Genomic DNA, 15204 nt, shown 5'->3' with positions numbered 1-15204 from the left:
ATTAGGGAACTTGTTCAAACTTTTGGGGATGAAAGATACATTTATGGCATAGATTGTAGTGATGGTTTCACAGATGTATTATTATCTCCAAACTTATCAAGTTGTATGTACTAAATATGAAACAGCTTTTTGTATGTTAAGCATACCTCAATAAAATGGCTTTTAAAAAAAAGAAAAAATACAACTTATAGTAAAGTAAGAAGCAGAGCCAAGATTAGAATCTTGGTATGTTTAAACTTGCCTCTTCTATCAATTGTTCTAATTAATCCTAACCTCTCCTTTGTATTTAATTCCTCAATATAGCATTATTCAACTACCTTTTCTTCAAAAGCTTAATGTGTCTTTCAAGTGTATGTCTTCCATTTTGCTATAAGCTTTCTTAAGGTAGACACTATTTATCCAATCTATCCATTTATAACTACACTGAAAAAAAAGAAGAAAATTTCTCAGTGGATGAGAATCTCTGAGGTCCCTGAAAGAAAATAAACAAGATCAAATTGAAGAAAGAAACCACAGTCCAATTCCTATAAACTAGCAAGAAAAATCCTGGCTTCTCATGATTGGACAAATAATATGAATAGACAATTTACATAAAAGGAAGCCCCTAAAGTCAAATAAGCATGAGGAGATATTTGATATCATTGTTAATCAGAGAAACACAACTTTAAAAAATTTGATAAAATGTTATGCCCCCTGGACTGTCAAAAATATGAATCAAGTAAAACAAGCACTGATGAAGATGGGGGAAATGGGAACCCTCATGCAGCACTTGTGCAGTGTAATTAATACAACCATCTTGGAAAATAATTTGTCAGTCCTTAGTGAAAACAAGTACGGATGTCTCATCTAACAAATCCACTCCTGGATATATGCTCCAGGAAATATCTTGAATGTGTTCAAATATAGTCATTTTTGCTGCAGTATTGTGTATAACAGCAAAGACTTGGAAAAAACTAAAAAGTCAATTCGTAGGAGAGTAAATAAAATATGGTACATGTAAAGGACAGAAGAGCCAACTAGATTTACATAAATCAACATAGAGAGATTTTAAAATACAATGTTAACAGAGGAAAGAAATTCTGTATATAAACAACAGGGTAATCAATATTTACAGCCGTCAGGGGAAATTTCCCCCCAAATTACTGAGGAATAATTGACAAATGTAATTGGATATATTTGAAGTGTATCATGTGATAATTTGATATACATATACATTGTGGAATGATAACCAAAATCAAGATAATTAACAAATTCATCATCTCACATTCTCTTTTTTGTGTGGTAAGAATGCATAAGATCTACTATCAGCAACTCTTATGTTTACAGTATCATATTATTAACTATAGTCACCATGCTGTATTCTAGACCCTTAGAACTTCTTATAACTGAAAGTTTGTACTCTTTGACTGACATCACTCTATTTCTCCCTCCCCCCAGACACTGGCAGCCACCATTTTATTCTCTATTTCTATAAAATTAGTTTTTCTTTTAAGAATCACATATAAGTAATAGCATACAGTATTTGTCTTTCTCTTAGTAAATTATCTCACTTATCATAATTCCCTCAAGGTGCATCCATTTTGTCAAAAATGGCAAGATTTTCTTCCTTCTCATGGCTGAATACTATTTCATTGTGTATATATATACACACCACATTTTCTTTATCCATTTATCTGTCAGAGGAAATTTAGGTTGTTTTCATATCTTGGTTATTGGGAATAATACTGCAATGAACATGGATGTGTAGCTATATTTTTGAGATACAGATTTCATTTCCTTTGAATATACACCGAAAAGTGGGATAGCTGGGTCATATGGAAGTTTTTTGAGTTACCACCATACTGTTTTCCATAATGCTAGTACCAATTTACAGGTCCAATAAGCGTGTATAAGGGTTCCCTTTTCTCCACATCCTCATCAACATCTGTTATCGCTTGTCTTTTTTATATAGCCATCCTAATAGGTGTGAGGTGATATCATTGTGGTTTTGATTTAATTTCCCTGATCATTCGTGACGTTGAGCACGTTTTTATATACCTTTTAGCCATCTGAACATCTTCTTTGGAGAAATGTCTATTCAGGTCCTTTGCCCACCTTTAAACTAGATCATTTGCTTTTTGGTTATTGAGTTGTATGAGTTATTTATATATTTTGTATATTGATCCCTTATCAGATATGGCTTTCAAAATTTTCTCCCATTTTGTGGGTTGCCCTTTCAATTTATTAATTTCTTCCTTTGTTTTTAGTGTCTTATCCAAGAAATCATTACCAAGACCAATGTCAAGGATCTCTTTACTGATGTTTTCTTCAGGGAGTTTTATGGTTTCAGGTCTTACATTAAATCTTTGATTCATTTCAAGTTAATTTTTATGAGTGGTGCAGATGGGGTCCAGTTTTATTCTTCTGCATGTGGATATCCAGTTTTCCCAGTGTCATTTATCAAAGAGACTATCCATTTCCATTTTATGTTCTTGGCACCCTTATAAAATTAGTTGACTGTATATATGTGGGTTTATATCTGATGTTTTTATTCGGACCCACTGGTCTAAGTGCCTGGTTTTATGCCAGTACCATTATGTTTTGATTACTAGCTTCATCATTTAGCTTGAAATCAGAAAGTGTTATGTATACAGCTTTGCTCCTCTATCTGAGGATTGTATTGGCTATTCAGTGTCTTCTGGATCCACAAAATTTTAGGATAGTTTTTATATGTCTGAGAGAAATGTCATTGGAATTTTGAGAGGAATTTCACTGAATCTGTAGATAACTTTTGGCAGTATGAACGTATTTACTATATTAATTCATCTAATCAAAGAACACAAATATCTTTCCACTTATGCATGTCTTCTTTAATTTCTTTCATCAATGTCTTATAGTTTTTAGTGTACAGGTTTTTCATCTCCTTGGTTAAATTTATTTCTAAGTGTTTTATTGTTTTTGATGCTATTATAAATGGGATTGAATTCTTAATTTCTCTTTCAGATAGTTCATTGTTAGTGTATATAAACACAACAGATTTTTGTATACTGATTTTGTATCCTACAATTTTACTAAATTAATTTATTTATTCTAACAGTTTTTTTGGTGGAGCCTTGGGATTTTCTATGTATAGTATCATATCATCCTCAAACAGAGATAATTTTACTTCTTCCTTTCTAATTTGGATGCCTTTCAATTCTTTCTCTTGCCCAATGGCTATGGCTTAGAACTTCCAGCACTATGTTGAATAGATATAGCAATCTTAGAGCAAAGGCTTTTAACTTTTCACCAGTGTGTATGATGCTAGCTGTAGTTGCAGTACATTTCTTCTATACATAATTTGTTGAGATTTTTTATTATGAAAAGATGTTGAATTTTTAAAATATCTTTATTGGAGTATAATTTACTTTACAATGGTGTGTTAGTTTCTGCTTTATAACAAAGTGAATCAGCTAAAGATGCTGAAATTTGTCAAATGTTTTTTCTACCTATATTGAAATGATTATGAGATTTTTTTATTGTTCATTCTGTTACTGTAGTATATTACATTTATTGATTTGCATGTTGAACCATCCTTGCATCCCAGAGATGAACTCTCACTTGATCATGGTGCATGATCCATTTACTGCACTCCTGAGTTTGGCTTGCAATTATTTTTGATTATGTGCATCTATTTTCATCAAGGGTATTGTTCTGTAATTTTTTTTCTTATAGTGTCTGGCTTCAGTATCAGGTTAATGCTGGCCTCATAAAATGGATTTTGAAATGTTCCTTCCTCTTAAATATTTTGGAAGTTTTAGAAGGATTGGTATTAATTCTTCTTTAACTATTCAGTAGAATTCACCTGTGCAGCCAGGGACCTGAACCATAGGAGTCTTGTCCTAGGGGCTTGTCTTATCCACCATTTGATTAACTATTATCAGGTTCAACTTAACAAAAATATAAAATACAGCCTTACTTGGACAGAATGTAAGTTGAAAGTTAAGATTTTCCTAGATGATAGAAAGGGGATTTTGGTTTTTTTACACAATCACACACATCACCACTCTTAGTGGCTGGTGACAGTTTTCAGATACATATCACCCTTTTAGAGAAAGGGAGCTAGGACCTAAATAGATCCTGGAACTATGATGATGCCCGTTCCAGAGGAATGCACACAAGGATTAATCATTGGCCATAGAATCAATAGAGAAGCCTGAAGCCTTCAAGAAGGTCGCTTATCCTGGGTACCACAGAGAAAAGATGGGGATGCCTGTAGTCGGTCATGATGGGAAATGCTCCTCCTTTAGGCAGGAGCTTGGTTTCCCTTGAAGGATCATGGATAAATTTCTTTACTCCCAGGGACATACCCTTTGGGTACATTCAGTCAGCAAGGCTACTTTCTCTTATGATATATTCTGGGCCCAGTTTAGGCTTTTGCCCACCCCATGTCCCCTGGGGACCTCGACCATCAAGGACTACATTTCAGAAATAGTTAAACTTTAAAGGCACCAAAACCCAGTGAGCTCATTAAGAACAGTACTTAGTTAATTTGGGACAAGACCAGACAGATGAATTCCTTCTCTGACCAGATGAGCTTCATCTAGTATTAACTTGTAAAACTTTTCAGAAAATGCATTAACATAGACTCTTCCACCCCAAGAACTGGTCCCTACTGGGACAACATTTTTATCAGCTAATCTGCCCCTGATATTATGTGAAAGCTCCAAAAGTTAGAATTGGGCCCTCAGGTTCAAATCCTCAGTTTCCAGATGTGGTCTATGGGATATTCAATCACCGTGACAGACAGAGGAAACACTAAGGGACTGGCATGAAGGGGAATAAATAAAGAAACAGACATAACTGATAGTTTTTGCTGTCAGCAGTGCCTTGCAACCTCAGTGACCATCTTGGAGATGAAGAAGAGATGTGACACCAGGTCAGTGAAATCCCAAAAAGGGTCTATTTCAAATGTGGTAAGGCAGGTCACTGGGCCCATTCCTGCCAAGGGCAAAAGGCAAACCTACCTGACCCATGTACAAATGCAGAAAATCAGGCCACTGATGAGATCAGAAAAAAGGGTCTCAAAACTCCAAATGGTGGCTGCATATGACTGACAGGGTCCAGGGTCCTTTGGTCCCACAGAAAAACCCACCATCTCAGCAGAAGAGCCCTGGCTGATCCTTGATGTGTCAAGTAAGAAGGTCGATTTTTAAAATCAATATGAGAGCCACTTACTCTGTTCTAAACAATTACACTGGACTCTAAAGTGCTAAAAAATGCCTGGTGATGCACATGGATGGAAATCCCCAAAATCAGTATTTCACCAAGCCACTTAATTGCCAATTTGAGCAATATTTGGTCTCACATGCTTTCTCGGTAGGTCCTGAATGTCCCACTCTTTTAATGGGACAAGACCTTATAAAAGCCTTGGGGGACATTTCAGTGGCTAGGAACAGACTTTAAGTTTTGATTGCTCTGGTTGAAACTGAGGGCATACCCAATATTCACCTAATGTCCTAACATCCATAAATTTTCAAGTCTGAGATAGAGACATCCTAGGAAGGGTCCCCCCAGGCTAAGCTGATTATTACTAGGTGCGGGTTACTAGTCTTTTGTCAGTCGCTCACAATACTCCCACTCTGCCTGTTATCGAACACAATGGGGCCGAACAAGTATTTTGGGGACACCAAGAATAAATGCCAACTATTAGCCAAGTGAGGAACCTGTTTAGAATTAAATTTATCCTTCCCCCTGAGTTTTACAGGACACTGAGTACCTCTGATGAATAGAAGGGTCCAGGCAGGTGAGTGAACCCCCTCCAAACCTGAAGTTCTTATTCAAGAAGGACAAAGAAACTTCACAAATCCAAGGCTAAGTATGCATAGCCTCTATTTTCCTTCTGCTTCCTGTTACCCCAGTCCACCCATAAACTAACTAATATGCTTTGGTGGATTTGGATTCTTACTATCCTCCTCGTGTTCCTTCTTGCCCTTGTAATCTTTTGTGAGTGTTGCCTTGGTTCAGCACCTTTACCTGAGAGGGCTCTACTCTGTCCATCCTGGGTTTCAAAGGGCCTATTTATTTTTAGCTCACTGATGTCATTATGAAATAATTATTTACACTAACCTTTCTCTCACTCCTTTGGGTGTCTGCATTAGGGGAATGGGAATGTAATACACTAGTAAACCTCTCGATAATTACTCATGGTTTAACTCCTTGGGTCTCACTTTTAGGAAAGGTCTGCTTACTCTGGCAATGCCCAAAGCTTCAAAGGCCGGCTTCTCTCTCTCTCTCTCTCTCTCTCTCTGGAATGCTCTTCCGTTAATGGCTTTAAGTATAGAAGTTTTATTTAAAATCTTAGATTCCGAAGCTACATGGCAATTCCACTGCTATGAAGAACTCTTAGATGCACAAGAAAGAGGGATACCTCCCAGCACCAAAGGTAGACTCATTATTGGTCATGCGCTATATCAAAAAGATGTATAAAGAAAGAAAAGAGTATTCCTCCACCTGGCAAATGGGGATGAATGTGTAGGGTCCAGGACTCTCTCTCCTTGGAGATGTCCAAGGTCTAGGAATGTTACTGGGGGGGACACCTCCAGGGCCTAGGAAGTTGGTAAGTGGTAGAAAGAGGTGGGCCAACTCCATATATGCTGAAATCAAAGGGTTATTACCAAACATAACCTAGTTTCTACCCCTGCTTGGACCTCTGGTTGGAATAATACTTTTGCTGATTATTGGCCCCTTTATTTTCAACTTACTTTTTAAGTTTATTTCCTCCAGTTTGCAACAATTCCACATAAACACGATGGCTATGCGGGGACTCCAGCCATTGCCTACTGCTGAGGTCTCTATGGGACCCCTGGACTAGATAGGGAGATATTTTCATTCCCAGGGTCATGTAAGGACGACTGCCCCTGGCCAACTTTAAGAAGTTACAGAAGAATGAGACCTTCGGCCCTCAACATCCCCAAGAGATTTTGGGAACAAAGTTTTTCAGGGGGGAATTGAGGCAGGAAAGACAGGGCTGGACCCAAGGACAGCCTCCTCATACATAGACATTAGGCAAATGGCAAAGCCACCTCCTTGTTTTGTATTTAATGAGACCATGAACCATGGAAGAATGGTGTCGGCAGCAATAACATACATCAGACTTTAATAAAACTTTGTGACACCTGAATAGGGAACCCTGACCATAAAACCCACAGAGCATGGCTGAGCATGTGCAATAAAAATGCACAGGCTGCCAGTGACCACTATACAACTTCTACACCTGGCGCTTGACTAGTAAGAGAAAATCTAAGGTAAAATGGCTCTCAGAGCACATGTGCCGTGGCTTCAGAAACCTGATGTGCAAGAGTGAAAGCTGATATAACCAGCTTCACTCAAGATCCCACCCTAATCTTCCCAACAATGAATATCCTGTCCCTAAGCAAAGAAACCTCCATCCATTCAAGGAATTAAAAGGAGGGTCAGAAAATCCCTTGGTGGGCTCCTTACTCAGAAGGACGCCCACATTCTTCTCCAAGTGTGTACTTTCACGTCTCAACAAACTGCTCCTTTGTTTCTCTCTGCTCTTCATCCTCTGTGTTTTTTTTCTTTTCTTTGTGTTCCATGGCCAAATTCATTTGGACAGGTAGAACAAGAACCTGGACCCTTAATTTAGCCTGTCTGGCATCAATGTCATCTGCTCTTGGGCTTTTATTTGTTGGGGAGATTTTTTTTTAAAGAATTGTTTAAAAATATATTTATTGGGGCTTCCCTGGTGGCGCAGTGGTTGAGAGTCTGCCTGCTGATGCAGGGGTCACAAGTTCGTGCCCCAGTCCGGGAAGACCTCACATGCCGTGGAGTGGCTGGGCCTTTTTGGCTGTATTAGGTCTTCATTGCTGTTCTTGGGCTTTCTCTAGTTGTGGTGATCAGGGGCTACTCTTAGTTGTGGTGTGCGGGCTTCTCATTGTTGTGGCTTCTTATTGTGGAGCATGGATTCTAGGTGCACAGGCTTCAGTAGTTGTGGCAAATAGGCTCAGTAGTTGTGGTTCACAGTCTCTAGAGCATAGGCTCAGTAGTTGTGGTGCACAGGCTTAGCTGCTCTGCGGCATGTGGGATCTTCCCAGACCAGGGCTCAAACCCGTGTCCCATGCACTGGAAGGTGGATTCTTAATTTCTGCACCACCAGGGAAGCCCTGCTGGGGAGATTTTGATTACTGATTTAATCTCCTTGCTTGTTATTGGTCTGTTCAGATTTCTTATTATTCATGATTTAGTCTTGGTTAGTTTTATATTTCTAGAAATTTTTAAATTTCTTCTAAATTTTCTAATTTGTTGGCATATAATTGTTCATACTTGTCTCTTATGATCCTTTGTATTTCTGTGATACCAGTTGTAATCTTTCTTTTTTGCTATAATTTTATTAATTTGCATTATCTCTGTTTCTTAGGCTAAGTAAATGTACATTTATTTTGTTTCTTTTAAAAAGACCAACTCTTATTTTTGTTCATTTTTTCTATGGTTTTCAGTTATAACAGTCTATTTTAAGCTTATAACAAGTTAACTTCAATTGCATATAAAAGTTCTACATATTTACTTGACCCTCCCATTTGATTTTGTTAGTATTCCAATTTACATCCTTTTATATTGTGTATACGTTAAAAAATATTGTGGCTATAGTTATTTTAAAAACACCTTTTTTCTATTACCCTATATGCTAGAGTTCAAAGTGGTTTACACATCATTTCTGTATTAAAAGCATTTTGCCCTTGACTATATATTTACCTTTACCAGTGAACTAAACACTTTCATATGTTTTTGCATTACTATTAGTGTCTTTTCATTTCAGCTTGAAGAACTGCTTTCAGGAATTATTGTAAGGTAGGTCTAGTAGTGATAAATTACCTCAGGTCTTGTTTGTTTGGGAAAGGTTTTATCTCTCCAGTTCTGAAAGATAAATTTTCTGGGTAAAATATTCTTGGTTGGAAGATTTTTCTTTGAGCATTTTGTGTATATCATCCTAATTTCTCCTGACCTGTAAGGTTTTTCTTGTGAAATCAGCTGACAGCCTTATAAGGGTTCACTTTTATGTGATGGATCATTTCTCTTCTATTTCAAAATTCTCTCTTTGTATTTGATATCTGAAAACTTGATTATAACGTGTCTACATGAAGATCTCATTAGGTCTAACGCGTTTGGGGATATATGACACTCGTGTACCTGTATAGCCATATGTATCCCCACTTTTGAGATGTTTTAAATTATTATTTCTTTAAATAACATTTTTCTCTCTTTCTCACACTCTTCTCCTGCTAGGACTCCCATAACGTGAAAAATATTTCATTTTATGAAGCCCAATATTGCAAGTAAGCTTTCTTCATTACAAATGGCATTTTTCAAGAACTAGAACAAAAAAATCTTAAAATTTGTATAAAGACACAAAAGACCCCTGATAGCCAAAGCAATCCTGAGGAAAAAAATAGAGTAGGAGGAGACAGCAGAAGCAAGAAGAACTACAATCCTGCAGCCTGTGGAACAAAAACCACATTCACAGAAAGATAGACAAGATGAAAAGGCAGAGGGCTATGTACAAAATGAAGGAACAAGATAAAATCCCAGAAAAACAAGTAAATGATGGAGATAGGCAACCTTCCAGAAAAATAATTCAGAATAATGATAGTGAAGATGATCCAGGACCTTGGAAAAAGAATGAAGGCAAAGATTGAGAAGATGCAAGAAATGTTTAACAAAGACCTAGAAGAAATAAAGAAGAAACAAACAGAGATGAACAATACAATAACTGAAAACAACACTAGAAGGAATCAATAGCAGAATAACGGAGGCAGAAGAACGGATAAGTGACCTGGAAGACAGAAGGGTGGAATCCACTGCTGCAGAACAGAATAAAGGAAAAAGAATGAAAAAAAATGAAGACAGCCTAAGAGACTTCTGGGACAACATTAAACTCAACAACATTCACATTATAGGGGTCCAAGAAGGAGAAGAGAAAGAGAAAGGACCAGAGAAAATATTTGAAGAGATTATAGGCGAGAACTTCCCTAACATGGGAAAGGAAATAGCCACCAAAGTCCAGGAAATGCAGCAAGTGCCATACAGGTTAAACCCAAGGAGAAACACATCAAGACACATAGTAAACAAATTGGCAAAAATTAAAGACAAAGAAAAATTATTGAAAGCAGCAAGGGAAAAATGACAAATAACATACAAGGGAACTCCCATAAGGTTAACAGCTGATTTCTCAGCAGAAACTCTACAAGCCAGAAGGGAGTGGCATGATATACTTAAAGCGATGAAAGGGAAAAACCTACAACCAAGATTACTCTACCCAGCAAGGATCTCATTCAGATTAGATGGAGAAATGAAAAGCTTTACAGACAAGCAAAAGCTAACAGAATTCAGCACCACAAAACCAGCTCTACAACAAATGCTAAAGGAACTTCTCTAAGTGGGAAACACAAGAGAAAAAAAGGACCTAAAAAAACACCAAACCCAAAACAATTAAGAAAATGGTCATAGGAATATACATATTGACAATTACCTTAAACGTGAATGGATTAAACGTTCCAAACAAAAAACACAGGCTTGCTATCAACATAGGTGCACCTCAATACATAAGGCAACTGCTAACAGCTATGAAAGAGGAAATTGACAGTAACACAATAATAGTGGGGGACTTTACCACCTCAATTACGCCAATGGATGGATCATCCAAAATGAAAATAAATAAGGAAACAGAAGACTTAGATGAAAAAATAGACCAGATAGATTTAATTGATATTTATAGGTCCATCCAAAAACAGCAGATTACACTTTCTTCTTAAGTGTGCACAGAACATTCTGCAGGATGGATCACATCTTGGGTCAAAAAGCAAGCCACAGTAAATTTAAGAAAATTGAAATCATATTAAGCATCTTTTCTGACTACAACTCCGAGACTAGAAATGAATTACAGGGAAAAAACATAAAAAACACAAACACAATGAGGGTAAAAACTACGAATTAAATGACCAACAGATCACTGAAGAAATCAAAGAGGAAATCAAAAAATACCTAGAGGCAAATGACAACGAAAACACAATGATCCAAAACGTTTGGGATGCAGCAAAAGCAGTTATAAGAGGGAAATTTATAGCTATACAAACCTACCTCAAGAAACAAGAAAAATCTTGAATAAAATATCTAACCTTACACCTAAAGGAACTATAGAAAGAAGAACAAACAAAACACAAAGTTAGCAGAAGGAAAGAAATCATAAAATCACAGCCGAAATAAATGAAATAGAAACAAAGAAAACAATAGCAAACATCAATAAAACTAAAGGTTCATTCTTTGAAAAGATAAACAAAATTGATAAACGATTAGCCAGACTCATCAAGGAAAAGAGGGAGAGTACTCAAATCAGTAAAGTTAGAAACAAAAATGGAGAAGTTACAACAGACACTGCAAATTTAAGAAAATTGAAATTGTATCAAGTATCTTTTGGGATCACAATGCTATGAGACTAGATACGAATTACAGGAAAATATCTGTAAAAAATACAAACACATGGAGGCAAAATAATACACTACTTGATAACGAAGGGATCAGTGAAGAAATCAAAGAGGAAATTAAAAAAAACCTAGAAACAAATGACAATGGAGAAGCGGCGACCTAAAATCAATGGGATGCAGAAAAATAAGTTCTAAGAGGGAACTTTATAGCAATAAACCTGAAGTAACAGGAAAGATCTCGAATAAACAACCTAACTTGCACCTAAAGCAATTAGAGAGAGAAGAACAAAAAAACCCCAAAGTTAGCAGAAGGAAAGAAATCATAAAAATCAGATCAGAAATAAATGAAAAAGAAATGAAGGAAACGATTGCAATGATCAATAAAACTAAAAGCTGGTTCTTTGAGAAGACAAACAAAATTGATAAACCATTAGCAAGACTCTTTAAAAAAAGGGTGAAAACTCAAATCAATAGAATTAGAAATGAAAAAGGAAAAGTAACAATTGACACTGCAGAAATACAAAAGATGATGAGAGATTACTACAAGCATCTCTATGCCAAAAAAAAATAGACAACCTGGAAGAAATGGAAAAATTCTGAGAAAAGCACAACCTGCCAAGACAGAATCAGGAAGAAATAGAAAATATGAACAGACAAATCAAAAGCACTGAAATTGAAACTGTGATTAAAATCATCCAACAAAAAAAGCCAAGGACCAAATGGCTTCACAGGCGAATTGTATCAAACATTTAGAGAAGAGCTAACACCTATGCTTATCAAATTCTTCCAAAATATAGGAGAGGGAGGAACAATGACAAATAGATTCTACGAGGCCACCATCACCTTGATATGAAAACAAGTCAAAGATGTCACAAAGAAAGAAAATTACAGGCCAATATAACTGATGATCTTGGATGCAAAAATCCTGAACAATATGCTAGCAAACAGAATCCAACAGCACATTAAAAGGATTATACACCATGACCAAGTGAGATTTATTCCAGGAATGCAAGGATTCATCAATATAGGCAAATAAATCAATGTGATAAACCATATTAACAAACTGAAGCACAAAAACCATATGATCATCTCAATAGATGCAGAGAAAGCTTTTGACAACATTCAACTCCAATTTACGATAAACACTCTGCAGGAAGTAGGAATAGAGGGAACTTTCCTCAACATAATAAAGGCCATATATGACAAACCCACAGCCAACATCATCCTCAATGGTGAAAAATTATTAGCATTTCCACTAACTTCAGGAACAAGACAAGGTTGCCCATTCTCATCACACTTATTCAATATAGTTTGGGAAATTTTAGGCACAGCAATCAGAGAAGAAAAGGAAATAAAAGGAATCCAAATCGGAAAAGAAGAAGTAAAGCTGTCACTGTTTGCAGATGACATGATACTATACATAGAGAATCCTAAAGATGCTACCAGACAACTACTAGAGCTAATCCATGAATTTGGTAAAGTAGCAGGATATGAAAATAATGCACAGAAATCGCTGGCATACCTATACACTAATGATGAAAAATCTGAAAGTGAAATCAAGAAAACACTCCCATTTACCATTGCAACAAAAAGAATAAAATATCTAGGAATAAACCTAACTTAGGAGACAAAAGACCTGTATGCAGAAAATTATAAAACACTGATGAAAGAAATTAAAGATGATACAAATAGATGGAGAGATATACCATGTTCTTGGATTGGAAGAATCAACATTGTGAAAATGACTCTACTACCCAAAGCAATCTACAGATTCAATGCAATACCTATCAATTTACCACTGGCATTTTTCACAGAACTAGAAGAAAGAATTTCACAATTTGTATGGAAACACAAAAGACCCTGTAGACCCAAAGCAATCTTGAGAACAAAAAACGGAGCTCGAGGAATCAGGCTTCCTGACTTCAGACTATACTGAAAAGCTAGAGTAATCAAGGAAGTATGGTACTGGCACAAAAACAGAAATATAGACCAATGGAACAGGATAGAAAGCCCAGAGATAAACCCACGCACATATGGTCACCTTATATTTGATAAAGGAGGCAGGAATGTGCAGTGGAGAAAGGACAGCCTCTTCAATCAGTGGTGCTGGGAAAACTGGACAGGTACATGTAAAAGTACGAGATTAGATCACTCCCAAACACCATACACAAAAATAAGCTCAACAGTGATTAAAGTCCTAAAGGTAAGGCCAAAAACTATCAAACTCTTAGAGGAAATCATAGGCAGAACACTCTATGACATAAATCACAGCAAGATCCTTTTTGACCACCTCCTAGAGAAATGGAAATAAAAACAAAAATAAACATATGTCATGAAGAACCTAGGGGTAAGACAGGAATAAAGACACAGACCTACTAGAGAACGGACTTGAGGATATGAGGAGGGGGAAGGGTAAGCTGTGAGAAAGCGATAGAGAGGCATGGACATATATACACTAACAAAACGTAACATAGATAGCTAGTGGGAAGAAGTCCCATAGCACAGGGATTTCAACTCTGTGCTTTGTGACTGCCTGGATGGGGGGCTTAGGGAGGGTGGGAGGGAGGGACACACAAGAGGGAAGAGATATGGAAATATAGGTATATATATAACTGATTCACTTTGTTATAAAGCAGGAACTAACACACCATTGTAAAGCCATTATACCCCAGTAAGGATGTTAAAAACAAACAAAAAAACCCAAAAATAAACAAATGGGACCGAATGAAACTTAAAAGTTTTTGCACAGCAAAGGAAACCATAAATAAGACCAAAAGACAACCCTCAGAATGGGAGAATAGGTTTTCAAATGAAGCAGCTAACAAAGGAATAATTTCCAATATTTACAAGCAGGTCATGCAGCTCAATAACAAAAAAACATAAAACCCAATCTAAAAATGGGCAGAAGGCCTAAATATACATTTCTCCAAAGAAGAGATACAGACTGCCAACAAACACATGAAAGAATGCTCTACAACATTAATCATTAGAGAAATGCAAATCAAAACTACAATGAGATATCATCTCATACCAGTCAGAATAGCCATCATCAAAAAACCTAGAAACAGTAAATGCTGGAGATGGTGTGGAGAAAAAGGAACACTGTGGCACTGCCAGAGGGAATATGAATTGGTACAGCCACTATGGAGAACAGTATGGAGGTTCCTTAGAAAACTACAAATAGAACTACCATATGACCCAGTAATCCCACTAGTGGGCATATACCTTGAGAAAACCATAATTCAAAATGGGTCATGTACCAAAATATTCATTGCAGCTCTATTGACAATAGCCCGGTAATGGAAACCACCTACGTGCCCATCATCGGTTGAATGGATAAAGAATATGTGGCACATATATACAATGGAATATTACTTAGCCATAAAGAACCCCGAAATTGAGCTATTTGTAATAAGGTGTATAGACCTACAGTCTGTCATACAGAGTGAACTATGTCAGAAAGAGAAAGACAAATACCATATGCTAACACATATTTATGGAATTTAAGAAAAAATATGTCATGAAGAACCTAGAGGTAAGACAGGAATAAAGACACAGACCTACTAGAGAACGGACGTGAGGATATGGGGGGGGGAAGGGTGAGCTGTGACAAAGCAAAAGAGAGGCATGGACATAGATACACTACAAAACGTAAGGTAGGTAGCTAGATGGCACCAGCAGCATAGCACAGGGAGGTCAGCTTTGTGCTTTGTGACAACTTGGAGGGGTGGGATAGGGCGGTGGG

Source organism: Neophocaena asiaeorientalis, unplaced genomic scaffold (genome assembly GCF_003031525.2).
Source record: "Neophocaena asiaeorientalis asiaeorientalis breed wild unplaced genomic scaffold, Neophocaena_asiaeorientalis_V1.1 scaffold632, whole genome shotgun sequence".
Classification (NCBI taxonomy): Eukaryota; Metazoa; Chordata; class Mammalia; order Artiodactyla; family Phocoenidae; genus Neophocaena; species Neophocaena asiaeorientalis.
The sequence above is the reverse complement of the archived record's forward strand: the minus strand, read 5'-3'. Positions refer to the sequence as shown.